Source organism: Salmo salar, chromosome 03 (genome assembly GCF_965601325.2).
Source record: "Salmo salar chromosome 03, fSalSal1, whole genome shotgun sequence".
Lineage (NCBI taxonomy): Eukaryota > Metazoa > Chordata > Actinopteri > Salmoniformes > Salmonidae > Salmo > Salmo salar.
Window position 1 is genome coordinate 88,515,520 of NC_138293.1, and position 17,005 is coordinate 88,532,524.

At 49.0% G+C, this 17,005-nt stretch overlaps 1 long non-coding RNA gene across 1 annotated transcript in view; it reads left to right on the forward strand.

Moving 5' to 3' along the window:
- Window positions 1-17,005, forward strand: part of LOC145877418 (uncharacterized) — a 188,262-nt gene that overhangs the window by 88,918 nt on the left and 82,339 nt on the right. Inside the window, exon 2 of the long non-coding RNA XR_014391714.1 lies at window positions 13,798-13,862. This is a non-coding gene — a long non-coding RNA (uncharacterized LOC145877418). The remainder of the gene's footprint in view (window positions 1-13,797; window positions 13,863-17,005) is intronic.

Consider the following 17,005-nt stretch of genomic DNA (forward strand, 5'->3'; position numbering starts at 1 on the left):
AGGGGTGATTATGGGATAGGTAGGGTTTACTAGTGGAGGGGTGATTATGGGGTAGGTAGGGTTTACTAGTGGAGGGGTGATTATGGGGTAGGTAGGGTTTACTAGTGGAGGGGTGATTATGGGGTATATAGGGTTTACTAGTGGAGGGGTGATTATTGGGTAGGTAGGGTTTACTAGTGGAGGGGTGAATATGGGGTAGGTGGGGTTTACTAGTGGAGGGGTGATTATGGGGTATATAGGGTTTACTAGTGGAGGGGTGATTATGGGGTATATAGGGTTTACTAGTGGAGGGGTGATTATGGGGTAGGTAGGGTTTACTAGGGGAGGGGTGATTATGGGGTAGGTAGGGTTTACTAGTGGAGGGGTGATTATGGGGTAGGTGGGGTTTACTAGTGGAGGGGTGATTATGGGGTATATAGGGTTTACTAGTGGAGGGGTGATTATGGGGTAGATAGGGTTTACTAGTGGAGGGGTGATTATTGGGTAGGTAGGGTTTACTAGTGGAGGGGTGATTATGGGGTAGGTAGGGTTTACTAGTGGAGGGGTGATTATGGGGTAGGTAGGGTTTACTAGTGGAGGGGTGATTATGGGGTAGGTAGGGTTTACTAGTGGAGGGGTGATTATGGGGTAGGTAGTGTTTACTGGTGGAGGGGTGATTATGGGGTAGGTAGGGTTTACTAGTGGAGGGGTGATTATGGGGTAGGTAGGGTTTACTAGTGGAGGGGTGATTATGGGGTAGGTAGGGTTTACTAGTGGAGGAGTGATGATGGGGTATATAGGGTTTACTAGTGGAGGGGTGATTATGGGGTATATAGGGTTTACTAGTGGAGGGGTGATTATGGGGTATATAGGGTTTACTAGTGGAGGGGTGATTATGGGGTAGGTAGGGTTTACTAGTGGAGGGGTGATTATGGGGTAGATAGGGTTTACTAGTGGAGGAGTGATGATGGGGTATATAGGGTTTACTAGTGGAGGGGTGATTATGGGGTAGGTAGGGTTTACTAGTGAAGGGGTGATTATGTGAATGTTCACACGTGATAACACCAATCCTCACTGACAGAAACAGGGACACAGACAGCATCGAACATGACATTCTCTTCCTCAAACTCTTTTTCCGTTTTGTCTCGTTGCTCTCCTACCCCCGTGGTGGTTCTGCAGGTAATGTTTGATGGACAGGTGGAATGCAGAGCAACTGAGCTTGCAATGTATTTTGTTTTGGCAATCCGTTCTTTGGGTGTTCTTAAGCAAACAGAGTGGTGCTATGTTCTGTTTTTACTGGTTTCACTTGTCACTGTTCAAACTGTCAAACAGGCAGGTCCCCCGGAGTACACTGGGCAGAGCAAACAAAAAACATGGCTCTAATCCTTTACTGCACTGACCTCCAGTTAAGGAAAGGAAACACAGATATTTAAGCCATGCAATGTGAAGAGGCTGTATTAAAATGGGAACCATGTTTTCATGTAGACAAAATAAAAGTTTAAAGTTATGCATTGAATTTACATTATTGGGTTGGTTGTTTAAACAAGGAGGTAAAGCAAAGAATACCGTAGACTTCCTGAATGAATGTCTTGATATAGCCTACTATACTGTCAATCCATTGTGTGGCTGTTACAAGTTAAGTTAAGGATCTTACTTTCAGAGACATTTACAAATGTGTGGCTACTTTGATTGCTCACTTATCTCATTTTGTCCTTGTGTTCATGCATGTTCACACAGTACTTTATCATTGTTGTAGTTAGAACAGAAGCAGACGAACAACTCTACTCTGACCAGCAGATATCTATGGACCAACCTTCTAGAGGTGACAGTCTCACAGTTTCAGGCTCATATTGTTTATCTGACCTTTTAACCTCTTAACATGAGCACATGACATCTTCACACCTTCAGCACCCTCCAATAACCTCTCACGTTCTACTAGATGATTTGCATTATGGATCATGTAAATGGTGGGTTTATTCAAGTGTTTTTGAATATAGACATCTGATAAAACAGAAGCATATGTGAAGGAAGTCTATGTAGTAGTACATTTTACTAATTTAGCAGACTCTCTTATCCAGAGCGACTTACAGTAGTGAGTGCATACATTTTCATACGGTTCCCCAGTGGGAATCAAACCACCAACCCTGGTGTCGCAAGAGCTATGCGCTACCAACTGAGCCACACGGTATAGTATTAGTAGTAGTAGTAGTATTAGTCGTAGTAGTAGTATTGGTGGTAGTAGTGGTGGTGGTAGTAGTGGTAGTAGTGGTGGTAGTAGTAGTGGTAGTAGTGGTGGTAGTAGTAGTAGTAGTAGTAGTAGTAGTAGTAGTAGTGGTAGTAGTGGTAGTAGTGGTAGTAGTGGTGGTGGTGGTGGTGGTGGTGGTGGTGGTAGTAGTATTATTATTAGTAGTAGTATTACTGGTAGTAGTAGTAGTAGTGGTAGTATTTGATTGAATTGAGCCCTTACTCTAATTCAGTTCTTTCAAATATAGATTTTGTCATTTTGGTAAAGGTCACATTTTTTTTTTGCTTTAGTTTATACCAAGAGCCCAATTCCACGTCTTATGCCAGCTTGATTAAGTGCTACTTTAATGTGCATGGGTCACATGCAATGGAAAAAAGGTATAAAAACGTTGGGAAAGTCTAAAAAGCTCATAAAAATATGGATTTCCAACTTGCTACTAATCTCCAAAATACATGTTGCAACACCACCGTGTCCAGCTTTATTAGTGGAATGGAATAATAGAAGAGAGAAAAAGTCAAACAAACTAGCTGTGTTGGGTTTATGTGTCGGCCTACAGCTGGTTTAAGTCTACTGTAGTACAATGCTTTGTGCCTCCTGCCTTGTTGTCCTTTGTTGAAATGCCACAGTCTACTGTATATGGTTATTCAGGCCTGTATGCTACACTATCATCCGATGGGTTTATATCAGCCTCTATCATGTTCGAAGCATTCCTTTGAGGTTGTGAAACATAGTGGTTTAACCTGAGGAAGGGACAGAGAGACACACAGAGACAGAGAGAGAGAGACAGAAGGAGACAGACAGACAGACAGACAGACAGACAGACAGACAGACAGACAGACAGACAGACAGACAGACAGACAGACAGAACAATATAAACTAAGTGAAGTATGTGTGCTGTGGTTGTGGGTCACAGGCTTATCGTTGGCCAGCCCATCTCTTTGTGCTGTGGTTGTGGGTCACAGGCTTATCGTTGGCCAGCCCATCTCTTTGTGCTGTGGTTGTGGGTCACAGGCTTATCGTTGGCCAGCCCATCTCTTTGTGCTGTGGTTGTGGGTCACAGGCTTATCGTTGGCCAGCCCATCTCTTTGTGCTGTGGTTGTGGGTCACAGGCTTATCGTTGGCCAGCCCATCTCTTTGTGCTGTGGTTGTGGGTCACAGGCTTGTCGTTGGCCAGCCCATCTCTTTGCAGTAGTGGCTGGCCTACCTTACCATATCTCTCCTCTGCTGTTATTGTTTCATAATTACCCAACACATCATTCAAGCAAACATTTTACTGTCCTTCATTATACTGACTCACTATGGGAAAGTGGCTTGTGTTGCTCAAGAGCTTTGTCACACCTTTTTAGTTTAGTGTTGTTTAGTAAGTAAGGGCACACGAGGTTGATCTCTAGCAAGGGAGGAGAAGGAGTTGATTTGGTTAGGAGTAGGTTTGTTTATATATCTGTTTGTGTCTGAGTTTTGAAAATGAAGGCGTAGTGGAACACACACAACAATGTGATGGCCTATGCTGCAGTGCTTTAATTCACGATTACTTTAATTCCACTTGAACCAGTCAAAAATGGCAGTATAGTTTAACAGGGATGTGTGTTAGAGAAACAATAGATTTTGTGAGTATGCGTGTGCAGAAAGAGACGGGTACAGGGACAGAGAGCTGCAGGGTATGACGGGTGGAGGGTACAGGGACAGGGAGATACAGGGTATGGAGGGTGGAGGGTACAGGGACAGGGAGATACAGGGTATGGAGGGTGGAGGGTACAGGGACAGGGAGATACAGGGTATGGAGGGTGGAGGGTACAGGGACAGGGAGATACAGGGTATTACATTTACATTTAAGTCATTTAGCAGACGCTCTTATCCAGAGCGACTTACAAATTGGTGCATTCACCTTATAATATCCAGTGGAACAACCACTTACAATAGTGCATCTAAATATTTTAAGGGGGGGGGGTTAGAAGGATAACTTTATCCTATCCCAGGTATTCCTTGAAGAGGTGGGGTTTCAGGTGTCTCCGGAAGGTGTTGATTGACTCCGCTGTCCTGGCGTCGTGAGGGAGCTTGTTCCACTATTGGGGTGCCAGAGCAGCGAACAGTTTTGACTGGGCTGAGCGGGAACTGTGCTTCCTCAGAGGTAGGGAGGCGAGCAGGCCAGAGGTGGATGAACGCAGTGCCCTTGTTTGGGTGTACAGGGACAGGGAGATACAGGGTATGGAGGGTGGAGGGTACAGGGACAGGGAGATACAGGGTATGGAGGGTGGAGGGTACAGGGACAGGGAGATACAGGGTATGGAGGGTGGAGGGTACAGGGACAGGGAGATACAGGGTATGACGGGTGGAGGGTACAGGGACAGGGAGATACAGGGTATGACGGGTGGAGGGTACAGGGACAGGGAGATACAGGGTATGGAGGGTGGAGGGTACAGGGACAGGGAGATACAGGGTATGGAGGGTGGAGGGTACAGGGACAGGGAGATACAGGGTATGGAGGGTGGAGGGTACAGGGACAGAGAGATACAGGGTATGGAGGGTGGAGGGTACAGGGACAGGGAGATACAGGGTATGGAGGGTGGAGGGTACAGGGACAGGGAGATACAGGGTGTGGAGGGTACAGGGACAGGGAGATACAGGGTATGGAGGGTGGAGGGTACAGGGACATACAGGGTGTGGAGGGTACAGGGACAGGGAGATACAGGGTATGGAGGGTGGAGGGTACAGGGACAGGGAGATACAGGGTGTGGAGGGTACAGGGACAGAGAGATACAGGGTATGACGGGTGGAGGGTACAGGGACAGGGAGATACAGGGTATGGAGGGTGGAGGGTACAGGGACAGGGAGATACAGGGTATGGAGGGTGGAGGGTACAGGGACAGGGAGATACAGGGTATGGAGGGTGGAGGGTACAGGGACAGAGAGATACAGGGTATGGAGGGTGGAGGGTACAGGGACAGGGAGATACAGGGTATGGAGGGTGGAGGGTACAGGGACAGGGAGATACAGGGTGTGGAGGGTACAGGGACAGGGAGATACAGGGTATGGAGGGTGGAGGGTACAGGGACATACAGGGTGTGGAGGGTACAGGGACAGGGAGATACAGGGTGTGGAGGGTACAGGGACAGGGAGATACAGGGTATGGAGGGTGGAGGGTACAGGGACAGGGAGATACCGGGTGTGGAGGGTACAGGGACAGGGAGATACAGGGTATGGAGGGTGGAGGGTACAGGGACAGGGAGATACAGGGTATGACGGGTGGAGGGTACAGGGACAGGGAGATACAGGGTATGGAGGGTGGAGGGTACAGGGACAGGGAGATACAGGGTATTACATTTACATTTAAGTCATTTAGCAGACGCTCTTATCCAGAGCGACTTACAAATTGGTGCATTCACCTTATAATATCCAGTGGAACAACCACTTACAATAGTGCATCTAAATATTTTAAGGGGGGGGGGTTAGAAGGATAACTTTATCCTATCCCAGGTATTCCTTGAAGAGGTGGGGTTTCAGGTGTCTCCGGAAGGTGTTGATTGACTCCGCTGTCCTGGCGTCGTGAGGGAGCTTGTTCCACTATTGGGGTGCCAGAGCAGCGAACAGTTTTGACTGGGCTGAGCGGGAACTGTGCTTCCTCAGAGGTAGGGAGGCGAGCAGGCCAGAGGTGGATGAACGCAGTGCCCTTGTTTGGGTGTAGGGCCTGATCAGAGCCTGAAGGTACGGAGGTGCCGTTCCCCTCACAGCTCCGTAGGCAAGCACCATGGTCTTGTAGCGGATGCGAGCTTCAACTGGAAGCCAGTGGAGAGAGCGGAGGAGCGGGGTGACGTGAGAGAACTTGGGAAGGTTGAACACCAGACGGGCTGCGGCGTTCTGGATGAGTTGTAGGGTTTTAATGGCACAGGCAGGGAGCCCAGCCAACAGCGAGTTGCAGTAATCCAGGCGGGAGATGACAAGTGCCTGGATTAGGACCTGCGCCGCTTCCTGTGTGAGGCAGGGTCGTACTCTGCGAATGTTGAAGAGCATGAACCTACAGGATCGGGTCACCGCCTTGATGTTAGTGGAGAACGACAGGGTGTTGTCCAGGGTCACTCCAAGGTTCTTAGCACTCGGTGAGGAGGACACAAGGGAGTTGTCAACCGTGATGGCGAGATCATGGAACGGGCAGTCTTTCCCCGGGAGGAAGAGCAGCTCCGTCTTGCCGAGGTTCAGCTTGAGGTGGTGATCCGTCATCCACACTGATATGTCTGCCAGACATGCAGAGATGCGATTCGCCACCTGGTTGTCAGAAGGGGGAAAGGAGAAGATTAATTGTGTGTCGTCTGCATAGCAATGATAGGAGAGACCATGTGAGGATATGACAGAGCCAAGAGACTTGGTGTATAGTGAGAATAGGAGAGGGCCTAGGACAGAGCCCTGGGGGACACCAGTGGTGAGAGCACGTGGTGCGGAGACAGATTCTCGCCACGCCACCTGGTAGGAGCGACCTGTCAGGTAGGATGCAATCCAAGCGTGGGCCGCGCCGGAGATGCCCAGCTCGGAGAGGGTGGAGAGGAGGATCTGATGGTTCACAGTATCAAAGGCAGCAGATAGGTCTAGAAGGATGCGAGCAGAGGAGAGAGAGTTAGCTTTAGCAGTGCGGAGAGCCTCCGTGACACAGAGAAGAGCAGTCTCAGTTGAATGCCCAGTCTTGAACCCTGACTGATTAGGATCAAGAAGGTCATTCTGAGAGAGATAGCAAGAGAGCTGGCCAAGGACGGCACGTTCAAGAGTTTTGGAGAGAAAAGAAAGAAGGGATACTGGTCTGTAGTTGTTGACATCGGAGGGACCGCGTGTAGGTTTTTTCAGAAGGGGTGCAACTCTCGCTCTCTTGAAGACGGAAGGGACGTAGCCAGCGGTCAAGGATGAGTTGATGAGCGAGGTGAGGTAGGGGAGAAGGTCTCCGGAAATGGTCTGGAGAAGAGAGGAGGGGATAGGGTCAAGTGGGCAGGTTGTTGGGCGGCCGGCCGTCACAAGACGCGAGATTTCATCTGGAGAGAGAGGGGAGAAAGAGGTCAAAGCACAGGGTAGGGCAGTGTGAGCAGGACCAGCGGTGTCGTTTGACTTAGCAAACGAGGATCGGATGTCGTTAACCTTCTTTTCAAAATGGTTGACGAAGTCATCCGCAGAGAGGGAGGAGGGGGGGAGGGGGAGGAGGATTCAGGAGGGAGGAGAAGGTAGCAAAGAGCTTCCTAGGGTTAGAGGCAGATGCTTGGAATTTAGAGTGGTAGAAGGTGGCTTTAGCAGCAGAGACAGAAGAGGAAAATGTAGAGAGGAGGGAGTGAAAGGATGCCAGGTCCGCAGGGAGGCGAGTTTTCCTCCATTTCCGCTCGGCTGCCCGGAGCCCTGTTCTGTGAGCTCGCAGTGAGTCGTCGAGCCACGGAGCACGAGGGGAGGACCGAGCCGGCCTGGAGGATAGGGGACAGAGAAAATCAAAGGATGCAGAGAGGGAGGAGAGGAGGGTTGAGGAGGCAGAATCAGGAGATAGGTTGGAGAAGGTTTGAGCAGAGGGAAGAGATGATAGGATGGAAGAGGAGAGAGTAGCGGGAGAGAGAGAGCGAAGTTTGGGACGGCGCAATACCATCCGAGTAGGGGCAGAGTGAGAAGTGTTGGATGAGAGCGAGAGGGAAAAGGATACAAGGTAGTGGTCAGAGACTTGGAGGGGAGTTGCAATGAGATTAGTGGAAGAACAGCATCTAGTAAAGATGAGGTCAAGCGTATTGCCAGCCTTGTGAGTAGGGGGGGAAGGTGAGAGGGTGAGGTCAAAAGAGGAGAGGAGTGGAAAGAAGGAGGCAGAGAGGAATGAGTCAAAGGTAGACGTGGGGAGGTTAAAGTCACCCAGAACTGTGAGAGGTGAGCCATCCTCAGGAAAGGAACTTATCAAGGCGTCAAGCTCATTGATGTTCATTGGCTCATTGAAGCTCATTGATGCTCATTGGCGTCAAGCTCATTGATCTCCAAGGGAACCTGGAGGGCGATAAATGATAAGGATGTTAAGCTTGAAAGGGCTGGTAACTGTGACAGCATGGAATTCAAATGAGGAGATAGACAGATGGGTCAGGGGAGAAAGAGAGAATGTCCACTTGGGAGAGATGAGGATTCCAGTGCCACCACCCCGCTGGCTCGATGCTCTAGGGGTATGCGAGAACACGTGGGCAGACGAGGAGAGAGCAGTAGGAATAGCAGTGTTATCTGTGGTAATCCATGTTTCCGTCAGCGCCAGGAAGTCTAGGGACTGGAGGGTAGCATAGGCTGAGATGAACTCAACCTTGTTGGCCGCAGACCGGCAGTTCCAGAGGCTGCAGGAGACCTGGAACTCCACGTGGGTCGTGCGCGCTGGGACCACCAGGTTAGAGTGGCAGCGGCCACGCGGTGTGGAGCGTTTGTAGGGCCTGTGCAGAGGGGAGAGAACAGGGATAGACAGACACATAGTTGACAAGCTACAGAAGAGGCTACGCTAATGCAAAGGAGATTGGAATGACAAGTGGACTACACGTCTCGAATGTTCGGAAAGTTAAGCTTACGTTGCAAAAATCTTATTGACTAAAATGACGAAAATGATACAGTACTGCTGGCTGGTGGAGTAGGCTAGCTAGCAGTGGCTTCGTTGTTGACTTTGAACGTGTAGCTGGCTAGGTAACCTCGATAGTTTCAGTACTACACCTTGTCATGATACAAAAGCAACTTTGTAGCTAGCTAACATAACACTAATCAAGACGTTCCTTTGTAATGTATTTAGTTTCTACAATGCTGCTCGTCGGTAATAGTTGGCTGGGTTTGGTAAAATGGCATCGCGGGGGACGGAAATAGCTGGCTAGCTAACCTCGATAATTACTAAACTACACAATTATCAAGCTATGACAAAGACAACTATGTAGCTAGCTAGCTAACACTGCACTAGTCAAATCGTTCCGTTGTAAAGTATTAGTATCTACAGCGCTGCTAGTCGGTAACGGTTGGCTAGCTAGCAGTGGGTTAATGATGACTAGGTGTGTTGACTAAGTCTGGCGTCGCGTCGTGGCTGGCTAGCTAGCCTCGATAATTACTTTGACTACACAATTATCTTAGATGCAAAGACAGCAAAGATAACTATGTAGCTGGCTAACTAACACTAGCACTACACTAATCAAGTCGTTCCGTTGTAATGTAATAGTTTCTACAGTGCTGCTAGTCGGTAGAAGTTAGCTGGTTGGCTAGCTAGCAGTGTTGACTAGCTAGCTAGCAGTGATGACTACGTTAGGAGGACGAAGATAGCTAACCTCGATAATTACTCTAATTACTCTAAACTACACGATTATCTTAGATACAAAGACGGCTATGTAGCTAGCTAAGAAAAATTGCTCAGATCAAACAAATCAAACCGTTGTAATGTAATGAAGTGTAATATTACCTGTGGAGCGAAGTGTAGTGCGGTATGGAGGGTGGAGGGTACAGGGACAGGGAGATACAGGGTATGGAGGGTGGAGGGTACAGGGAGATACAGGGTATGACGGGTGGAGGGTACAGGGACAGGGAGATACAGGGTATGACGGGTGGAGGGTACAGGGACAGGGAGATACAGGGTATGGAGGGTGGAGGGTACAGGGACAGGGAGATACAGGGTATGACGGGTGGAGGGTACAGGGACAGGGAGATACAGGGTATGGAGGGTGGAGGGTACAGGGACAGGGAGATACAGGGTGTGGAGGGGACAGGGAGATACAGGGTGTGGAGGGGACAGGGAGATACAGGGTATGGAGGGTGGAGGGTACAGGGACAGGGAGATACAGGGTGTGGAGGGTACAGGGACAGGGAGATACAGGGTATGGAGGGTGGAGGGTAAAGGGACAGGGAGATACAGGGTATGGAGGGTGGAGGGTACAGGGACAGGGAGATACAGGGTATGGAGGGTACAGGGACAGGGAGATACATGGTATGGAGGGTACAGGGACAGAGGGTGCTGTTCACTGAAGAAACATGTCGTCATTCTCTCTCAACTCCACCCCCTCTCAAATCGGGTACATCGTTGGCATTTCTCTGTCGCCATGTGGTTACCTGTTCTGTCGGCGGTCTCCCACCCATCCGTGACGGTTTCTTCGGGGTGTAATCCCTGACATCATCTGTGTTTATCAGTCTGTTTTAGTTACAGTAAAGGATAGGTTCCTGCTTTAGACTAGAGCTTAGAGTTGGTTAGGACTGTTTCCCCATTACCTCCTCAGCCTGCCACACACAGACAGGGAGAAGAAGGATAGACAAGGACACACACACACACACACACACACACGCACACGCACACGCACACGCACACGCACACGCACACGCACACGCACACACACACACACACACACACACACAGCAGTTAGAGTGTTGGGCCAGAAACCGGAAGGTTACTAGTTTGAATCCCCGAGCCGACTGCCCTTTAGCAATGCACTTAACCCTAAATGGCTGATCCCATGCTGTGACCCCTCTCTGCTAGGTGTCTCCGGGGGTTTGGGATATGCAAAAAACAGATTTCCATTTCACCACACACTTGTACAGGTAACACATCTGAACATGTGTAAACAGGACAAATATAAGCACCCCCTCTTTGACACATACACATATTATTTCAGCATTGACTATTGTTGCTACCATTACAGTCAGAAACACTTGATTTGTGTATGCCAACACCAGGCTTTTCCTGTTGGAAAAATAACATTGTGAATGCTGGTTTGACCCATAATATATCCTCTAACTCTTAAAGTAAGAATGACAGTCTGAAGGGCCTTATTTTTCACTTAAACAGTGATTTGGAGTGGGGTCTGGAATGTGCAGCCATTAGGTAGGGACGTTATACAGGCTCTGCTTCCTGATGTACTGAGAGTATCTGAGGAGAGATGTTATATGGTGACGCAGACAGGACCACTGAAGTCACCAACGTGGAGGAGGAAGCCTTCTCCCAGGCCAGTCTTTCAACACGCTTTTCATTTTAGGAAATATTCTAAATATAGAACCCTGGCTCTGGCCAAATGGTTTGCCCCAAACTCCCTTGTCGAAACAGAGAAGTGACTCGCCACATTTGGTATTTTTATTGTAATAAGTGTGTGTTTGTGAGAGCTAGTGGAGTGTCTGTCTCTCTTTCTTTCTCTCTCTTTCTGCATCCCTCTCTTAATGACACCCCTCCATCCATGCACCGACAATAAATGGGCTCCAGGTTGTGTTTCTCATTTGTGAGATTTGTTGGGGAGGGATTAGATAGACAGAGCCCTAATTACAAGTAAAGGAAGGACATGCTTCACTGCTGTTTATTAAACCACTGTGTTCTGACGTGGGGAGTAGAGGAGGACTGGGTACAGTAAGGTCTCCTCTGTGATCACGTCCTGTTCAGAGAACCAGCCAGTCAGCCCTGTTCAGAGAACCAGCCAGTCAGCCCTGTTCAGAGAACCAGATAGTCAGCCCTGTTCAGAGCACCAGCCAGTCAGCCCTGTTCAGAGAACCAGCCAGTCAGCCCTGTTCAGAGAATCAGCCAGTCAGCCGTGTTCAGAGAACCAGCCAGTCAACCGTGTTCAGAGAACCAGCCAGTCAGCCCTGTTCAGAGAACCAGCCAGTCAGCCCTGTTCAGAGAACCAACCAGTCAGCCCTGTTCAGAGAATCAGCCACTCAGCCGTGTTCAGAGAACCAGCCAGTCAGCCCTGTTCAGAGAACCAGCCAGTCAGCCCTGTTCAGAGAACCACATAGTCAGCCCTGTTCAGAGCACCAGCCAGTCAGCCCTGTTCAGAGAACCAACCAGTCAGCCCTGTTCAGAGAATCAGCCAGTCAGCCGTGTTCAGAGAACCAGCCAGTCAGCCCTGTTCAGAGAACCAGATAGTCAGCCCTGTTCAGAGAACCAGCCAGTCAGCCCTGTTCAGAGAACCAGCCAGTCAGCCCTGTTCAGAGCACCAGATAGTCAGCCCTGTTCAGAGCACCAGCCAGTCAGCCCTGTTCAGAGCACCAGATAGTCAGCCCTGTTCAGAGCACCAGCCAGTCAGCCCTGTTCAGAGAACCAACCAGTCAGCCGTGTTCAGAGAACCAGCCAGTCAGCCGTGTTCAGAGAACCAGCCAGTCAGCCGTGTTCAGAGAACCAGCCAGTCAGCCGTGTTCAGAGCACCAGCCAGTCAGCCGTGTTCAGAGCACCAGCCAGTCAGCCCTGTTCAGAGAACCAGCCAGTCAGCCCTGTTCAGAGCACCAGCCAGTCAGCCCTGTTCAGAGCACCAGATAGTCAGCCCTGTTCAGAGCACCAGCCAGTCAGCCCTGTTCAGAGCACCAGATAGTCAGCCAAGTTCAGAGCACCAGCCAGTCAGCCCTGTTCAGAGAACCAGATAGTCAGCCCTGTTCAGAGCACCAGCCAGTCACCCCTGTTCAGAGAACCAGATAGTCAGCCCTGTTCAGAGAACCAGATAGTCAGCCCTGTTCAGAGCACCAGATAGTCAGCCCTGTTCGGAGCACCAGATAGTCAGCCCTGTTCAGAGCACCAGCCAGTCAGCCCTGTTCAGAGAACCAGATAGTCAGCCCTGTTCAGAGCACCAGCCAGTCACCCCTGTTCAGAGAACCAGATAGTCAGCCCTGTTCAGAGAACCAGATAGTCAGCCCTGTTCAGAGCACCAGATAGTCAGCCCTGTTCGGAGCACCAGATAGTCAGCCCTGTTCAGAGCACCAGCCAGTCAGCCCTGTTCAGAGAACCAGATAGTCAGCCCTGTTCAGAGAACCAGATAGTCAGCCCTGTTCAGAGCACCAGATAGTCAGCCCTGTTCAGAGCACCAGATAGTCAGCGGTGTTCAGAGCACCAGATAGTCAGCCCTGTTCAGAGCACCAGATAGTCAGCCCTGTTCAGAGCACCAGATAGTCAGCCCTGTTCAGAGCACCAGCCAGTCAGCCCTGTTCAGAGCACCAGATAGTCAGCCCTGTTCAGAGCACCAGATAGTCAGCCAAGTTCAGAGCACCAGATAGTCAGCCGTGTTCAGAGCACCAGATAGTCAGCCGTGTTCAGAGCACCAGATAGTCAGCCGTGTTCAGAGCACCAGATAGTCAGCTAAGTTCAGAGCACCAGATAGTCAGCCCTGTTCAGAGCACCAGATAGTCAGCCCTGTTCAGAGCACCAGATAGTCAGCCCTGTTCAGAGCACCAGATAGTCAGCCCTGTTCAGAGAACCAGATAGTCAGCCCTGTTCAGAGCACCAGCCAGTCAGCCCTGTTCAGAGCACCAGATAGTCAGCCCTGTTCAGAGCACCAGATAGTCAGCACAGTTCCACCGCCATCGACCCGTGGTTGTCAAGCAGTTCTGCTCTGCTCATTAGTGAAATGGTAGTAGCTCTGGACCCTGGTCCTGTGGGTTGCGGGTTCGAATCCTATTCCAGCCCTGTCCCCTTTAGCTTATTTAGTTCACCACAAATCTGCCAGAAAGACCCCAGCTGAATACATTTCAATGTGGAGAGTTAAGCACATATGCAGTATAGTGCTGTTACCCAATACTGTTGGTGTGTTGGCCATTGGCACTGTGTTACTGTAAAAACCAGTCAAATACGTTTTCCCTCTTTTTTTATTTATTTTTGCCTACAGACGGAATCAAGATTCCTGGAATCGAGAAGGAGACGACTTCTGGTGGATTCACAGGGCTTCTTGTGGTGAGTAGATATGTTTCCAGAGTCGTTACAAACGGTGTCAGTTTGCTTGTGGTGTTCCAGTGTCAGAGTTATGGTCTGTAGAGCTCAGCTGTGTATACCTTACAACCTCTGACCATGTGACCATGTGTGGGTCTACTTCCTGGAGTTTCTCCCTCACTGTAGCCTAGGAACCAGACCAACAACGGCTGCACTTTGGCTGACCCGGCCACCTTTCACCCCAAGCTGTCATGGATGTTGTTGGTGTGTTGTTCTGCAGTTGTTTAGCATTTTCTCACAGAGCCACTTTGACAAGCTCACCCTAATGTTCTGAAGTGTTTCTAACTGTTGGACAGGAATGGATGCCAACGGATTATAGTGTCACTGGGGTTTAGGCTTATAAAAACCGAACTATTGACGTAACTCATACTTTGCTGTAGGCATAATTGTTCGCCAAATGCTATTAACTATTTAACTTGTTTTAATACCAATCGTTTTCCTGCCAGTAAGGGCCTTTTTTAATAAAATCAGTGATAGAGCTCTCGACAGCTCAGATAGTTTTGGGGTTTTATTATTTTAGAGGCATTCCACAGGATCTGGATGTGAACAAAGCTATGGCAGTAATAGTTGTCGCCGTGCCAAAGATCGCCTTGTGTAGTTTTCGTAAACGCTCAACGTACTTGACCTGCGTTTAAAAGACACTGTCAATCTCACTGCAAATACCAAAGACAGCATTTGAAGCCAACCTTTTAATTGCAGAGCAGCAGCCAGCCCTGAAGCACTAAACTTTTGGTTATTGAGGTGTTTTAGCCACCAATCCACCCACTGGGTAAAAACTGGTTGAATCAACATTGTTTCCACATCATTTCCTACAAAAATATTCAATGTGATGACCTTGAAACAACGTGGAAAACTGATTGGATTTGCAAAGAGGCATTAATGTAAGCGAATTTCATATTTTTTTCAACAAACTATTAACCTAAATCCAAAGTCATGGTGATATGTTTTTAAATCATTTCACGTTGAATTCACATTAGTTGACAACTCAACCAAATGTAAATAACAAAATAGACGTTCCATTGACATCTGTGCCCAGTGGGCTGTATAGGGTGACTGGGCTGTAGGACTACAGTACTGACTGTATATTGTGACTGGGCTCTAGGACTACAGTACTGACTGTATATTGTGACTGGGCTCTAGGACTACAGTACTGACTGTATATTGTGACTGGGCTGTAGGACTACAGTACTGACTGTATAGTGTGACTGGGCTGTAGGACTACAGTACTGACTGTATAGGGTGACTGGGCTGTAGGACTACTGTACTGACTGTATAGTGTGACTGGGCTGTAGGACTACAGTACTGACTGTATATTGTGACTGGGCTGTAGGACTACAGTACTGACTGTATAGGGTGACTGGGCTGTAGGACTACTATACTGACTGTATAGTGTGACTGGGCTGTAGGACTACAGTACTGACTGTATATTGTGACTGGGCTGTAGGACTACTGTACTGACTGTATAGTGTGACTGGGCTGTAGGACTACAGTACTGACTGTATAGTGTGACTGGGCTGTAGGACTACTGTACTGACTGTATAGGGTGACTGGGCTGTAGGACTACTGTACTGACTGTATAGGGTGACTGGGCTGTAGGACTACTGTACTGACTGTATAGGGTGACTGGGCTGTAGGACTACTGTACTGACTGTATAGGGTGACTGGGCTGTAGGACTACTGTACTGACTGTATAGTGTGACTGGGCTGTAGGACTACAGTACTGACTGTATATTGTGACTGGGCTGTAGGACTACTGTACTGACTGTATAGTGTGACTGGGCTGTAGGACTACAGTACTGACTGTATATTGTGACTGGGCTGTAGGACTACAGTACTGACTGTATATTGTGACTGGGCTGTAGGACTACAGTACTGACTGTATATTGTGACTGGGCTGTAGGACTACAGTACTGACTTGTTTAGTGTGACTGGGCTGTAGGACTACAGTACTGACTGTATAGGGTGACTGGGCTGTAGGACTACTGTACTGACTGTATAGTGTGACTGGGCTGTAGGACTACAGTACTGACTGTATATTGTGACTGGGCTGTAGGACTACTGTACTGACTGTATAGTGTGACTGGGCTGTAGGACTACAGTACTGACTGTATAGTGTGACTGGGCTGTAGGACTACTGTACTGACTGTATAGGGTGACTGGGCTGTAGGACTACTGTACTGACTGTATAGGGTGACTGGGCTGTAGGACTACTGTACTGACTGTATAGGGTGACTGGGCTGTAGGACTACTGTACTGACTGTATAGTGTGACTGGGCTGTAGGACTACAGTACTGACTGTATATTGTGACTGGGCTGTAGGACTACTGTACTGACTGTATAGTGTGACTGGGCTGTAGGACTACAGTACTGACTGTATATTGTGACTGGGCTGTAGGACTACTGTACTGACTGTATAGGGTGACTGGGCTGTAGGACTACAGTACTGACTGTATAGTGTGACTGGGCTGTAGGACTACAGTACTGACTGTATATTGTGACTGGGCTGTAGGACTACAGTACTGACTGTATAGGGTGACTGGGCTGTAGGACTACTGTACTGACTGTATAGGGTGACTGGGCTGTAGGACTACTGTACTGACTGTATAGGGTGACTGGGCTGTAGGACTACTGTACTGACTGTATAGGGTGACTGGGCTGTAGGACTACTCTACTGACTGTATAGGGTCACTGGGCTGTAGGACTACTGTACTGACTGTATAGGGTGACTGGGCTGTAGGACTACAGTACTGACTGTATAGGGTGACTGGGCTGTAGGACTACTGTACTGACTGTAGAGGGTGACTGGGCTGTAGGACTACAGTACTGACTGTATAGGGTGACTGGGCTGTAGGACTACAGTACTGACTGTATAGGGTGACTGGGCTGTAGGACTACAGTACTGACTGTATAGTGTGACTGGGCTGTAGGACTACAGTACTGACTGTATATTGTGACTGGGCTGTAGGACTACAGTACTGACTGTATAGGGTGACTGGGCTGTAGGACTACTGTACTGACTGTATATTGTGACTGGGCTGTAGGACTACAGTACTGACTGTATAGTGTGACTGGGCTGTAGGACTACAGTACTGACTGTATAGGGTGAC